This window comes from Numida meleagris, chromosome 6, assembly GCF_002078875.1.
Source record: "Numida meleagris isolate 19003 breed g44 Domestic line chromosome 6, NumMel1.0, whole genome shotgun sequence".
Taxonomy (NCBI): Eukaryota; Metazoa; Chordata; class Aves; order Galliformes; family Numididae; genus Numida; species Numida meleagris.
Window position 1 is genome coordinate 60,573,773 of NC_034414.1, and position 15,647 is coordinate 60,589,419.

General features: G+C 49.2%; 1 long non-coding RNA gene across 1 annotated transcript in view; it reads left to right on the plus strand.

Annotated features, from left to right (window-relative positions):
• LOC110402153 overlaps positions 1-15,647 on the plus strand; it is a 185,504-nt gene that overhangs the window by 98,768 nt on the left and 71,089 nt on the right. The window contains exon 8 of the long non-coding RNA XR_002440930.1: positions 14,116-14,215. This is a non-coding gene — a long non-coding RNA (uncharacterized LOC110402153). The remainder of the gene's footprint in view (positions 1-14,115; positions 14,216-15,647) is intronic.

Here is a 15,647-nt window from a genome sequence, read left to right on the forward strand (position 1 = left end):
CCCCCCCCCCCATACAATGCTGATGTGCACCACTTGCACAAATTTAAGATATCTCTAGATTAGGTCATCTACTAATAATGATAATTAAAAGAGGCCCCGGTCTAGTGGTTGGTGACCCTGCCCTCGGCAGGGGGCTTGAAACTCGATGATCTTTGAGGTCCTCTTCAACCCAGACCATTTTGTGATTCTATGATTTAGCTCTGCAGCCGAAGTGCAAAAGGACACCTTGACTTGCTGGGTAGATGTGACCTCAGAATATCATATGAGCATCGATCCTATCATAAATTGAGAACGTTTCCGCAGCGTTCTCACATCTGTACATGACTCGCTGGTGGTTTTAGATGATGTGAATGCACACTGTCACCTGATGAGGTTCTGCAGAGAGCCCCAGAGCGATCTTGAGCAGCTTTTCTTAATAGCTCAGCACGTCAGGGTCTGGCAGAATGTGCTCCTCAATTTGGAACCACAGCCTGGGCTCTCCCGGAGATGTGCTCCTTCCCTCCTGGGGCTCACTTAGCCACGCCGCCAGCTGCCCACAAAGCTCTCCACATTCCTTTCCATTCATTATATGTGTTTTAACGGCCACAGGATTACAATGGTACAGCAGCTGTCCACTGTTCTGCTTGTATTTTAATTCCTGCAGGTCGGAACCAAGGGCACGCAGGGTGCTCGGTGCAGCTGCAGACTTGGCTGCGGGCAGAGGGCACTCCCAGGTGTCACTCGGTTCCTGTAGCATCGAGCGTCTTGCAGTGCTCACCTTCAACCTGTACTGGAAGCTGTCATCTGAAAAATAAGCTGTAATTATCCAGCTGCTGTTTTGGTGACTTGGGAGGCTTTTTCTTTCCGTTTCTGTGACTTTGGAAAGTTCCTATAGGCTTTGCCCACACGTGAAATGGATATCGTACTTAGCTGCCTAACCATGCCGTGAAGCTTTTATTTGTGTAAAGAGGTGGTTTGAATACCTTAGGATCGAGGCACGATTCCATCCTAAATGCAGCACGGTGCTCTTTCCTCCGTGTAGCTTTGCAGCCCTGCTGTGCATCCAGGCTCTGAGCTGGGGCCAGGCACAGACGTGTTCACGGCTCCTGCTGCTCTCGCTTCCATCCCCGCTCCTATAAATCAGGAAACAACCAGAACTAACCCCTGAAAATCAGTAGCATGAAGATGGATGAAGAGTAAGTGTGAGCTGAAAGTACGTGAGCAATGGCAATCCATGTTGCTTTCTAGCTCCTAGAGGGAACCTTAGGCCAGGACAGCAAGCAGCTGCAGCAGAGACATGCAGGTCAGGGTAAGCAGTGCTGCTCTTACTAAGGCACATTCTGTGTTTGTCTGTAAGTTTTATAGGGGCTAAAGGTCAAAAGGTTCTGAAAGTTTTATTTTCTTGAAGTGGGCTAAATGGAAAAACAAGATGTTATGCTTATTAAAGCAGAATAAGAGAACTGAAAATGTAATGGCTTTAAAGCTCTTGACTTCTTGATCCTGATCCGCCATCTATTCGTGCTGATGGAAATCCTTTCATTTGTGGTGTTAACCTCGCTGACTGTGGGACTGGGGCACAGAGAGCCCTGTATTCACACTCCTGTTCCCTCACTGGAAACAGTGGTGGGGAAAAAATATATATATATTAAAAAACAAATACAACAGCCAACAAAACTCATCAACAGCGGTTTCTAAGCAACAAAATACAGAAAAAAAGCAAACAGTTTCTGCTTCCTTCTGTGCTCCCTTCCCTAACACGCAGCACTGGGGCTGCTGCCCGCCTGCCCTGCAGAGGACGCGGCGTTAATTCCTCTCTGTGGCTCCTCTGAGTGTTTGATTAAAAAGTTACTGGCTTCTCTGGGCCTTCAGAAGCATTGGAGAGAAGAGCCGGAACGCGGCTCGTTTAGCCTCCGCCGTGCAGTGGTAGATCAAGAATGTAGTGGGCAAGCCCTGGGAATAGAGCTCCGGGTTATTTATGGCGGGAGCCGCTAATGAGCAGTGCTTCAGTGGAGTGGAGCCGCGCGGAGCGCACGCCTTGAGGGAGGGCCCCATGGTCACGGCTGCTGAAGGATGAAGCACCTCCATGCGTTGCTGCTGTGCAGAGCATTTAGAATCATGGAATCATAGAATGGCCTGGGTTCAAAAGGACCTCCAAGATCTTTGAGTTTCAACCCCCCTGCTGAGTGCAGGGTCGCCAACCACTAGACCAGGCTGCCCAGAGCCACGTCCAGCCTGGCCTGGAATGCCTCCAGGGATGGGGCGTCCACAACCTCCTTGGGCAACCTGTTCCAGTGCGTCACCACCCTCTCAGTGAAAAGCTTCCTCCTAATAGCCAACCTAAATCTCCCCTGTCTCAGTTTAAAACCATTCCCCCTTCTCCTATTGCTATCTACCCTCACAAACAATCGTTCCCCTCCTGTTTATACGCTCCCTTCAAGTGTTGGAAGGCCACAATGAGGTCTCCCCGGAGCCTTCTCTTCTCCAAACTAAACAAGCCCAGTTCCCTCAACCTTTCCTCATAGGAGAGGTGCTCCAGCCCTCTGATCATCTTGGTCGCCCTCCTCTGCACTCTTTCCAAGAGCTCCACGTCCTTCTTGTGGTGGGGGCCCCAGGCCTTGACACAGTACTCCAGATGGGGCCTCACAAGAGCCGAGTAGAGGGGGACCATCACCTCCCTCTCCCTGCTGACCGCTTCTCTTTTAATGCAGCCCAGAACATCGTTGGCCTTCTGGGCTGCCAGCGCACACTGCTGGCTCATGTCCAGCTTCTCGTCCACCAGGACCCCCAAGTTCCTCTCTGCAGGGCTGCTCTCGAGGAGTTCTTCTCCCAGGTTGTATAAATACCTGGGATTGCCCCAGCCCATGTGTAGCACCCTGCACTTGGCCTTGTTGAACCTCATTAGGTTCTCATGGGCCCACTTGTCCAGCCTGTCCAGCTCCCTCTGGATGGCTTCCCTTCCTTCCAATGGATCGACTGCACCGCTCAGCTTGGTGTCGTCTGCAAACTTGCTGAGGATGCACTCGATTCCATCATCTATGTCATTGATAAAGACATTGAAGAGCACCGGTTCCAGGACTGAGCCCCATGCAATAGTTAACCCTTCAACTGTCCTTTCTAACTCAGCAGCTAAGGAGCCTTACTCACATTGGCCACAGAGATCCTCCTGGGGTGGTTTCCTACTAAGCTATTTGACAGCTTCAAATGTCTTTAAACAAAACTAAGGGCAGCAGCTCCCTGCTCTGCTAATTGCTCCTGGCCCGGCACGCTGTTTTGTAGCTGCCCGCAGCAAACTGCCGAGTTTGAGCCATCTATGTTTATCACTGCTCGGGAAAGTGACATTTAGATGAATAGGAGATGGTGGTTTTTTTTTTTTCTTTTTCTGCTTTTAGAGTTTAAAAGTGCCATTAGCTTCCCTTTAAATGCCTGTTGTTCAATTTAAATATACGGCTTGGTCGCTACAAGTGTTTTCCTCTTCAAGATATATTGCTAAAAAAGTTGCAACGAGAAATTAGAAAGGCATTAAAAGCATCACACGCCATCCATCCGTCCAACAGCTCCATTGACCATGGGGGCTCCAGGGCTGCCCCTTTTGTTACGTTTGCAAGGATGAGCACGTGAGAGCTGTCAGGGACTTCAAAACCCCGTTTTTACAAAAAGGAAGCAAAAAGAAAAAGACCTTTGAGGACTCCCATCGTTCATGCCCTGGATACAAGTCAACACCACTCGTTATTTCAGTCTCCTGTGGGCAGCAAGTTGACAAAGTGCTCACGTTTCCCTCAGAATGGCGCTCAGCTGAGCAGCGTGAGGGCTTTAATGCCAGGCTCCCTGAGATGCTTGCTCTGGCTGCCCTTCTAGCACACTGCATGTCTGCCAGGAGCCAGGCTTCCTGCCCCGCAGAGGCTGGGGCTGCTCTGCAGCTTTCCATCCTGAGGCCGATCTCTGGGATGGCATTTAATTGCTTGAAGACTGCTGCCTGGGTTTCGTATTTTTGTGCTTTCTTAGTTGAGAAACTGTACGGCGCTGACTCATGTTTTAGGTGTATTATCTCAGGGCTGATTCATTTATCAACAAAATAAGGTAACCTTCTTCAGTCAGGAGAGTCCTTAGATTATCTTACTGTAGTTAATGGTCACAAACTAGAGTTAATTGGCATTGATTATATTATTCAAATTAATTATTTAGCTACATTTCTAGCCTTTCCGTTACTTAAACTGTTTTTTCTTATATTAACAATGCTTAGGTCACACATAATTATTTCCATTCTTCTAAACCAGAGGCGGATTGTCTCTGAGCAGCACCCGAGCAGATGGTAGGAAAGGCCAAAGCGTTATCAGGGCTAATTAACTGACTGCACACTTATCTGTTCTGCACATTCTACCAGGCATAGTGACAAGGTGGGGGATTCCCACCTCCCTTACAGACTTTAGAGCAGAGGAAATATTACTGACACCAAGTAGGGTGGGGGGTTTCCCCAGGAGATGGGGAAGTCAAGACTGGCAGAGCCCTCACATCCAATGGGTCTCCCACAAACCATTGCTGGAAGGCCAGCTGCATGCAGGGCTCCAGCAACAGAGGGGTGGCAGGGGATGGGGAGGGGACTGTCCCCCTCTGCTCTGCCCTTGTGAGGCCCCACCTGGAGTATTGCGTCCAGGCCTGGGGCCCAGCACAGAGAGATGTGGGGCTGCTGGAGCGGGTCCAGAGGAGGACAGAGAACAGAGGGAGATTTGCAGCAGTCCTGCAGCCCATCCCGGCCCACCGAGCCACCACGTTCCCCTCTGCTCTCAGCTCCCTGTGCACAGCTGCTGCCTGCACCTCTAGACAAGAACAGAAATGTGTGAGGAGGTCCCACTTGGTAGCAAACAGCAGAGCTGAAGAAGAATAATATCATATGATGCTTCTGCAAAGTGTACATTGTCTTCAGCGTGTCTTGCTAGCAGGCCATGGTTTGTCTTCTTCCAGCACAGCAGGATCTGCTCTGTCCCTGATCCCAGGAGCTGCATTCCCAGCCCAGGGCTTTGGGGCAGCTTTGCTGTCACTTGATTGGCTTTCCATAATCAGAGTGATAATGGGGTTAGGGAATCTGGACTTTACTTTCACCTGTTCATGGTACGATGAGCTCCCAGCCCAATTAAAGATTTTAAAAGATGTATTCTTTTGGTGATGCTCAGAACCACTGGGATAATTACACCTTCCAGTGAGGAGGTAAGATCAGAGTGCAGGCAGGCTTACAGGGCTCTTCTTAGGTGAATGCATTTGGAAGGAGTTAATTTGAACATTTTTTTGCATTTCCTTTGTTATAATTTTTTCTGGATTTGCATGAATTTAACAAGTGCGTGAAATGCATGGATGAAGCAGCATGGGGAGAAGCTGGGAAGCCAAATCTGCCTTTTGCTTTCCATAAGAAAAGTGAGAGGGATGAGAAGACTTCTTGGAACAAAAGAGAGCAATGGGGCATTGCACCACTGCTGTGCTGCAGTTCTCTACGCAAGTGCTAAAGCTGAGTGCAATTGGAAAAGCCTGCCTTCAAAAGTCCTCTTCTGCTGTTTTCCATCACCTTGTTTTTCAGAGCTCACTAAGCAGCCAGAGGGAGCGTGAGCACAGGTAGCTGCATTCTGCAAGCTCCTTGCTAACGCAGAATCATGTGCGTTAAATAAACATTAAATGGCAATGATTATTGAGCAATAGCTGAACGTATCACAGTGCTGAAAACACTGAAGTAGTTTTTGTTCTGAGCTCTCTGGCCCTGAGAAACAGGATTTCTGTCAGCTCATGTTGCTTTCTCTGTTGTGCTGGTGAATGGGTGCGGGACTTCCCTGCCTGCTGGCGGCACAGAGCAGGGCAGTGTGGGGTCACAGCTTTGCAGGTGATAAATCCTGCACGGGGCTGGCTGGAAGCACTCTGTGCTGCTTGCTCCCAGAGCTGTGCTCCCACATGGAAGATGTCTCCTGCACGTGGTCAGGAAGCGCTTTGTATGCTGACTATGAGGTTATGAAGTGCTTTGGTTGGAACCTGTGAGAACAAATGTGAAGAACTGGAGAAGGCATTTGCTGCTTGGGCAAAGTGCCGATAGACCCAGAGAGTGGCGGTCAATGGCTCAGTGCCTGGATGGAGATCAGTGATGAGTGGTGTCCCCCTGGGGTTGGTGCTGGGGTCGGTACTCTTTAATATCTTCCTCAATGGCATTGACAGTGGGGTTGAGTGCACTTTAAGCAAGTTTGCTGATGACCCCCAGTCAGTGCACCAGAGGGATGGGATGCCATCCAGAGGGACCTAGACAGGCTTGGGTAGCGGGTCCAGGTGAACCTCATGAGGTTCAACAAATCCAAGTGCAGGGTCTTGCACCTGGGTTGAGGCAACCCGCATTACCAACATAAGCTGGGGGATGAAAGGATTGAGCGCTGCTCTGTTGAAAAAGACAAAAAGCAGGGGGAGGGAGGTGATCCTGCTCCTCTGCTCTGTGCTGGTGAGGCCTCACCTGGAGCACTGCATCCAGATGTGGAGTCCTCAGTACAGGAGAGACATAGACCGGTTGGGGCATGTCCAGAGGAGGGCCACAGAAATGATCCCAGGGATGGGACACCTGTCTGCAAGGACAGGCTGAGAGCTGGGGCTGTGCAGCATGGAGAAGAGAAGGCTGCAAGGTGACCTGAGAGCGGCCTGTCAGTACCTAAAGGAGGGCTACAGGAAAGTAGGGGATAGACTCTTCAGCAGGGTCTGTGGTGACAGAACAAGGGCAAATGGTCTCAAGCTCAAAGAGGGGAGATTTAGTTAGACATAAGGAAAAAGTATTTTACAGTGAGGGTGGTGAGGCACTGGAACAGGTTGCACAGTGATGTGGTGGATGACCCGGCCCCGGAGGCTTTCAAGGTGAGGCTGGATCAGGCCCTGGGCAACCTGATGGAGCTGTGGTGTCCCTGTGCATTGCAGGGGAGCTGGACTAGATGGCCTTCAGAGGTCCCTTCCAACTCTAAGGATTCTATGATTCTGTCCCACTGACAGACCAGAGTGGAGAGAAGAGTGCGGGCACAGGGGCAGAGCAAGCAAAACCCAGCATCCAGCAGAAGGCTTTTGCTCAGCTTTGAGAATTTCACAACTAATTCTAACAATTTAAAACGACATGATTTAGGATTTTTTGTTATTGTTTATGCCTTTTTTTTTTTTTGCATGAGTAGAATTTTGAAGTCATAAAGGTGGTGATAATTGGTGTTCAGTAATTATAGGTTAATTTAAAGACTACAGAATGCCAGTTTTCCATGTCAAAGTGTGCCTAGTCCTCTCAAAACTCTTTGTTCTGGGTGCCCCATTGCTGGAAGTGCCCAAGACCATGGATGGGGCCCTGGACCCAGCCCATAGCGATGGTGTTGGATCTGGTTGGGCTTTAGGTCACTTCCAAGCCAAAAATTCTGTGCTTCTATGGCTTTATGATGCTGTGTAGCTCCCGTGTTACAACTTGCAAGACAAAGGGAGCACAAAGAAGGGTGCCCCTGCTGCCAGTGCCTGGTGTCAGCCAGGCTGGGGACACTGCTGGGACAGGGCAGGGACAAGGCACCTGAAGGTGCTGGAAATGGGGGGCTCTACACAGCGTGTGAGTGTAACCCCTCACCACCACTAATGCACGATCTGAGGCTGCAGGGCAGGACCAGCACTGGCAGGAGAGATGGGCTGCAATGTCCTGCTGTAGGCAGAGAAAGTCAGCACCCTGGAGCTGTGTTATGGGATTAAGTAGGATTAAAGCACCCTGTAGTTTAATTGTTCCTCAATCAAAAAGATACCGCAAAGAGCTCTAATTCTGCTGCCTGTAAAACTTATAAATATTTATTTCTCGTTTGTGTTACTGGCAAAAATGCATCTTAGAAAATGACATTTCTATAATGCACTGTAATCTCCTTTCAGAGTACGACACAGATGGGTGAAGGAGGATCGCTGCACTTTCAGCTGAAACTGGGGCTATCTCAGCTTAAACAAAAGAAAAGCATATGAGGATGTGGGCATAACAATTCTATGTGACAAAGAGGTTTTTAGCAAATTTCCTCATTTAAAACAATTCTCCACCCCCTGCAGGACTGTGTATGAAGGAAGCATCATTTCAGACTCCACAACGGTTTGATCTGAAATTCCCATTTTTCAGAATGACCAAAAGCCACAACCCCAGACCCTGAATTACAGAACAGGAATTGCACCAGGGGAGGGTCAGGTTGGACATTAGGAAACATTTCTTCTCTGAAAGAGCAGTAATGCACTGCACAGCTGCCCAGGGAGTGGGGAGAAAGAAATTGTGGAGTCTCTGTCCCTTTGACGTGTTCACAGCCAGGTTGGATGGGCCCTGGGCAATGCAATCTAATACTTGACCTAGTGGTTGGCGGCGCTGCCTGTGGCAGGGGGTTGGAACTTTATAATCCTTTATAATAGGTCCCTTCCAACCCAAGCTATTCTATGATTTCTATGAAAAATAAGAAAAAGAAAGAAGAGAGGTGATGCAATTCCTTAATAATAAACTCCTGAAGTTTAAATAGCTCTCGGTTTGCATTCCATGTAGGGGATGTAAAGCAAATTGGCACTTAGCTCAGAATTGAATCCTGAAGTCTTTACTCAGCTCTTAACCAGTCCTTGTGCGAGAGAAGAGTATCATGGGTGCAGACATTATGGAGTTTGCAAACCTGAAGAACACCAGTGACCTATGTAATGCACAAAGACTTTTCTAAAGCCTTAGCTTCAACATAAAATCCTCCAGTGTACTCGGTAAGAAGTTATGAAAGCGGGAGTTAAATGAATTAAGAGCAATGAAAGAGAATAACTGCATGCAAGAAATCATCTCTGTGCAGAAATGTTTGCACTGAGACTCTGTAGGGCCTCTCCAGCATTTGACTCAATCATTTTGAAGGATATTGCTGTTGATTAAAATGAATAGAAAATCTAGCAAAGCTCTGGTAGCTAGCACCGAGCTAACACTGAGCAGGAGCCAGACAGGGCAATATGGATCATGCAGGAACCTGGGACTGTTTGGAAAAATGCATTTGTACTGAAGCAAATGCAAGTGCCTGCCTGGGGCCCAGCAAGGAGGGAGTGTGGCTGTGTCTTGGTTAGGGGGACAGGAAGCGGCTGAGGGTTTGGTGCTATGGGAAATGTGGTCATCTCTTGGAAATCATCAGCAGTGGGGCAGATCTTGCTCTCCTTCTGCCCCTTTGCATGTGGGATTGCTGGGACCAACCCCAGGGTCTTCCCATGTCCACCTGATTAAAAAGGAAGAAGCGCATTGCATGGCCATGTGGGTGCTTGGGGAATGTGCCTCAAATGAGCACATCCAGAAATTCAGCCCTGTAATTTATTAAGAAGACTGAAACGGCTTCAACAGATCCCACTGGGACCTTTGTGGGAAGAGCATCTTGTCTGCGAGAGAGCGCTTTGTTCTGGCAGGGAGAGGCAGAGGAGCAAGGGATGCAGTGGGAAAGCCAACAAGTGCAGCCTGCAGAGGAGGCGTGCTGCAGGGCTTTAGCAGAAGGTGTGGCTGAGTTCTGGCTTTCCTCTCTGGATGCCTTTGGACCCGGAATGAGTGTGACATTGCCCTGAGACCTGTGCCACAGCAGGAGGAGTAATAGTGTCAGTGACAAGCAGCCAGGTGAACGCTGTCAGAATAAAGAAGATACAGGTGCCCCTTACCTCGGAGTCTATCAGTTTATGGACTAATTGCTTTTGCTTCTGATCCAGAGTAGGAATTGGCCTCAGGGAGACAGCCCAGCAGCCCTTCTGTGCTGGAAGAGCAGTGATGTGAGTGCACCCTGATGGGCACAGGGGTCCTAGCGCACAGTGTTGTACCATTGAACCCCCACAGTCACGCTGCAATGTGCATCAATAAGGCACACTTTCCAATTGTTGGGAGGGGGTTGGTCTGCTACCACTCATTTCTTTCCCTTGCTAGATTTGTTTCTGTAATTAAACATTTTTTTTCCCCCCTGTATTATGGCTAATTTGAAAGCCTAAATATTCAGAGGTATAGAAACAAGTTTACTGACGTTCCAAAATATCAGAATCATTCAAGCCAAAAAATAAATGAAGTGCTTGATACGAAGCCACGCACGCAGAACTGTTACATTCGTGTGCTGCAGCTGAAGCTCGTGATTGATTTTCCCAGTGCAGGCTGGAAACCAAGCACGATTTGTGTCTGTACCCCAGAAGCAGCCACAGCAAACTGCTGCCCCAGCTTCATGCAGGGCCGGTATGGGACAGCCCCATTGTGAGGCTGGGTCTGCCAGCACCCTGCGAGCTGCCATTGCCCACATTTATCCCTGCTTTTGGCATGCCAGCACTGAAAGCCCCATCCCACGCTCCCATCTCATGGGAAATGAAACACGAGGAAAACCCCCACTGAGACTGCTGCTGCCGCCAAGTTCTTCATTAGGCAGGGGCTCTGATGCAGACGGAGCCGAGCAGCACAGGCTCACAGGCGGCTGGTAAAGGTGATCCAAGCACTGCCAGCCAAGAAGAGGCTTTTATCTCAAGTTTGTTTGGTTTCTGGGCCTCCTGTAATGAGGGGGTGGGAAGCAGAGCTGCCACGTCTCTTCGACAGCAAAGCCCTCAGAAAGAGCCCATGTCAGATGGATGAAGGCGGCCGGGCAGCTCAGCTCTGCTGCTGCCTCCCACGCTGCATCTCAGCACCGAGCATCGCTCTGTGTGCAGAGCAGGGCCAGCAGCGCTGAGCATCGTGCTGTGTGCAGAGCAAGGCCAGCAGTGCTGAGCATCGTGCTGTTTGCAGAGCAGGGCCAGCAGTGCTGAGCATCGTGCTGTGTGCAGAGCAGGGCCAGCAGTGCTGAGCATCACGATGTGTGCAGAGCAGGGCCAGCAGCGCTGAGCATCACTGTGTGCAGACCAGGGCCAGTAGTGCTGAGCATCATGCAGTGTGCAGAGCAGGGCCAGCAGTGCTGAGCATCATGCAGTGTGCAGAGCAGGGCCAGCAGTGCTGAGCATCACTGTGTGCAGAGCAGGGCCAGCAGCTCTGAGCATCGTGCTGTGTGCAGAGCAGGGCCAGCAGCCCCACCAACACCTCTGGGCTGCCACTGATGAAGGGTCCACAGCGTGCTGGCATGTTCCCTGCATGTCTGGTGCTCAGGGAGTGCTGGAGTGTGTTCAAAGAGATGGACCATCTCCCCGGGTGCTGCTTGCACACAGCTCACATGAAGGCACTCGTCTCTCAGCACAGCTTCATCTCTATTATTCCATTGCTTGTCTGAGGCATCTGCTTGTCTCTTTCCGTTAATTATCCCGTTTAAAGATTGATGCTGCCGCTTGTCACACCGGTGCTGGCCATGACAGCATTAGCAGTAGATGTTGTGGCTGCCGATGTGATGGCATTGTGCAGTTTGTTTTATCGCATACTCATCTCCTACTTGTGAAACCCGAGCAAGGACTGCTGCGGTGCTGGTGATGGCGGTGGGGAGGTTCAGCATTTCTCAGCATCAGCTGCTGATGTCCTCTGAGCAGAGGCCATGAGGGGCATGAATGAGCCTCCCTGAGCCAGCTGGGAGGGTGGAACCATGCAGGTAACGTCCTCAGGTCGGTGCTGCTGCTCGCTGAGGTCTGTGAGCATGTCATCTCGATGCCTCTATGATTTTCCAAATATTCCTTCGCTTTTTGCTCCTGTTTTCACAGAACAAACGAGGGGATGGCCAGAGGGTCTCTGCGATCTGTGTGAGCCAGCAGGGCTCGGAAGGCGCTGCTGGACAAGGCCATTTTCAGACCAAATTCTAATTTGAGATGGCACGTTTGAAAGTAACTTTTTCATTTTGCCCCTTGTTTTTGCTTTTCATTACAAACCTGACGGGTTTAATCTCAGAGGATGAGGAACGTGACAAACTCAGGGAAGAGAAGATGCACCGTGATCCATCCCTCAGGAGGAGAAAAGAAATGTAACTGTGTGATCTCCGTGGGCCGTGACACACTGTTCTAAATTTCCCATTCATCACCTGCAGAACATATTTTCCATAGCATTTGCTTGCAAATAGCTTCTCTGCTGTAGGATTGCTATTCAGAAGAGTAACCAACTTGGCGAGAGTTCTTTAAAAGAAGACAAATTTCCACATGATTGCAGTGAGGAGCTGCCAAAATTACCTCTTGGTACGAGACAATATGCTCAGAGGAGCAGCAGTAATTGTTTTGCATTTTCTCAGGAGGAATTGAAGATAAGGCCGGATGTGCTTTGTTCGGAGTGTCAGCTCTTCCAGCCTGCCCCAGTGCTGGAAGCATGGGCCTTTGCTAGTGCCTACCAAGTGCTTTCATTTTATGGGGAACGAGTGGGCAGAGCCTTTAAGTCATAATAGAGAATTTGTTTTTTCAACCTTGCTATTCTTTTTTTCCTGGTCAAACTGTAGAGTTTGTGGTGCTCTTTGTAAGGCTTTGTTTGTTTTAACAACATAACCTACGTATCACCAGGACCCACATTTAGAGTATTCCTCCGTGGGAGACGAACAATGCAGAATAACTTGTAACTTCTGCTTTAAAGCAGTGAGAAATCCCATAGAATGGGAAGGAAACATATAGGTCTGGCTGCAAGGCAAACCAGAATATATGTTGAGATTTGTGCAATGGAAGAACTAGGAAAGAAAGGAGCAGTGCTACGTGGCAGTACTGGTAGATGCAGCCTGGAAAAAAGCTCTGTGAAACTTGGGGGCTAAGAGTATATTTGGAAAGCATTGATTCTTTGCTACAGCAGAGATTATTTGGTGCAGGATTTATACAGATGCACTAGACTGTGTAGACCGACTTAGAAAGGCTAAGGCTATTATTTGTAATTTGTGAAATGAAACCATATGTATGTGTGGCATACAAAAGAAATCTGCATTGATACACGAGTCACTGACCAAATTCTTATAGAGTCAATGATGCTGAACCATTCCTCATATCCACTGAATTCAGCAATCAGCTGCAGAGTGAGACTAGAGAGTGAAATGGTTTTTATCTCCTGAGAATAAGTTATTCCTTTAATCATCATCCAGAAGAAGGAAAAGAAGGGAAAGGGGAAGGGGAGAGGGGAGAGAGCAGAGAGATGAAGGGAAGGGGAAGGAGTAGGGAAGGGAAGGAGACAGTTTCTTTCATAACTGGCCTAGTTACAATTAATATTGCATTAATGGGGAGGTGCAAGACCCTGGGTATAGGAAGAAGGGTTGAGGGGGAGGCTAACAAACTGGGCATGACATTTTGGAAGACAAACGTTCACCTGTACTTAGAAATTTTCGTGTTTCTCCTCTGCCCCTGGACTCTGAAGTGCTTTGTGAATCTGGGGTGCAGGAGTCACTGTGCACAAACTGTCATTTTTTTTCAGAGAAGAAGGCGTGATGGTGGAATGAGACCTTGCAGGCGTCCTACACGGACTGTGGTTAGGAGACATAATATTTGGTGTATAAATAAATACGAACAATACCATGGCAGTAACCATTATCTATGAGTACGACGTCAATAGCTGTAATTTGCTGCTGCAGCTGTGATGATGGAAGGCTATGAGAGAGGCAGGGTTTGTAGGGATAGGTAGTATCCTTCATTAGTCTTGAATCCGTTACGTAGATGTGAAAAAAACATGTTGGTACTCCCAAAAGCTCCCCTGATGTCACTTGGCCAACCAAACAGGCCTCGTCTCCCTGCAGGCTCCTCTTCCTGCTGCAGCGGCAGCTGGGAGGACAACATCTCTCTACCAGTAACAGCCCACCAGTCACTGTGTGCAGATCAGAGCAAGAAAACCCATAACACTTCCAGAAATACAGAACGGGAGAGAAATTGCGTGGAGGTTAATTCACAAATGGAGAGCCCTGCTGAGAGCTCTGTGGCTGGGCCTGGCTCAGCCCATGCTGCCCGGCAGGCTCCGCTCTGCAGCTGCATGCAGGACGATGCCCACCTGCAAGGCTTCCACCCTCAGGGTGATCCCTGCAAACGGCAACACACGTGGCACGAGACTGATGTGAGCTGATTGTTTTGCTGATCTGCATCGAGCAGGATTACACTGAGCTGGGGCAGCTCGTTTTAAATGGCCGTTCAGCTGCAATCTTTATCTGTCTGTGTCCTCCCATTGTAGTTTAAGGGCATAGACAGTGCCAATGCTGCTAAAATGCATTCGATTTGGGATTGTTAATGTTTTCTTTGTCTCTCGTCTAGAAGGAGGAAGCTGTACTCTGGACCCATCCACCATCCAGAAAAAGGCAAATTTTCATGAGGACGAGCAGCATAGAACTGACTGAGCCTCGTGCAGCACTAGGTAGGAACCTTATCGTTAGCGGCTTGCAGCGTGTTCTGTATTCTTTGCAAATCTTGGTACTTTTAACCACAAAGTGCTGAGAGCCACCAGCAGCTTCCAGGCTAGGAACTTCACAATTTAAAAACAAAATGAGCAGCAACACACACCTTGCTGGACGATGGCATGGTTTGGCTTCTGAGAGCTGGCTGTGGCCAGATCACAGCTGTGTCTCTGCAGAGTAGAGCTTCCCTGAAGCCCCTGGTGCCAGCCCTGCAGAGGTGCTGTGCATGCTGCCCTGCAGTTGTCAGCATTACTGGGAGCTGGGGTGTGTGTATCCAGCCCAAGGAGTGGGCTTGGAATGGCCAGCTGTGCTTTGCTGCACCTGAAGTAGAGCTGAGCAGGGATTATTGAAAGGTACTAGCAAGCATTTCTCATAGAATCATCTCATAGAATGGCTTGGGTTGGGAGGGACCTCAAGGATCATCAGGTTCCAACCCCCTGCCACAGGCAGGGCCACCAACCTCCACATCTAATACCAGACCAGGCTGCACAGGGCCCCATCCAACCTGGCCTTGAACACCTCCAGGGATGGGGCGTCCACAGCCTCTCTGGGCAGCCTGTGCCAGCACCTCACCACTCTCTCAAGAGAGAACTTCTGCTCAGCTGGGGAGGGAAAGAAAAGGCCAGCTCGTGCTGGGAGTGTAATGCTGCCTTGAAGACACAGATGGGAGACAGATGGAATCGAAAATTTTCTGCAGAAAACTCAGACCTGCAAGAGGGATCTGAATGTATACATACCCTGCGTGCATACCCCATTACACACCCCACATACATGTCCCACATACGCATCCTATATACGTATCCCCCCCACACACACCTCATATGCATATCCCGTGTGCGCATCCCATATCCATACCCTATAAACACATCCCACAGACAGCCATCCAGGGCTGCAGGCAGAGATAACCACCCCGTAGCTGGAAGAAAACCAGATATACCACTTTTTTTTCCTACTTCAAAGGAGACCTCCAGAGGGTGCAAAGGGGCTGGATCCAATCAAAGCATTTCTACGTTCTGAATTTCTACGCTAGAGCTTCAAAACTTGAGTTTTCAGAACTTGAAACATTATTTCTACCCTTCCAGAGGGATCATTTGATGTAGTTTTGTTATTCATGCGCTATCTTACGGAGGAGCAGTCGTACAATGACTTGCCATAATACGGTGCTGTTGCTGAAACTCTCTTATTTTTGCAGTTTCACCACTTTCAGGGCTCAGGTGGAGTGCCAAATACTTCTCCCCATGCAGTTACAGCAGAGCAAGGTCGCACCCTGACGTCAGCTCCACTTTGTGTGCCTTCCCCACAAGAGCTCTCCTGGTGCTCATCCTGCAAGTGTTTCCTTATCCCCTGCCCAAGGTTATAAAAAATGCATTTTGGGGGCTTAAAACAGCGAGT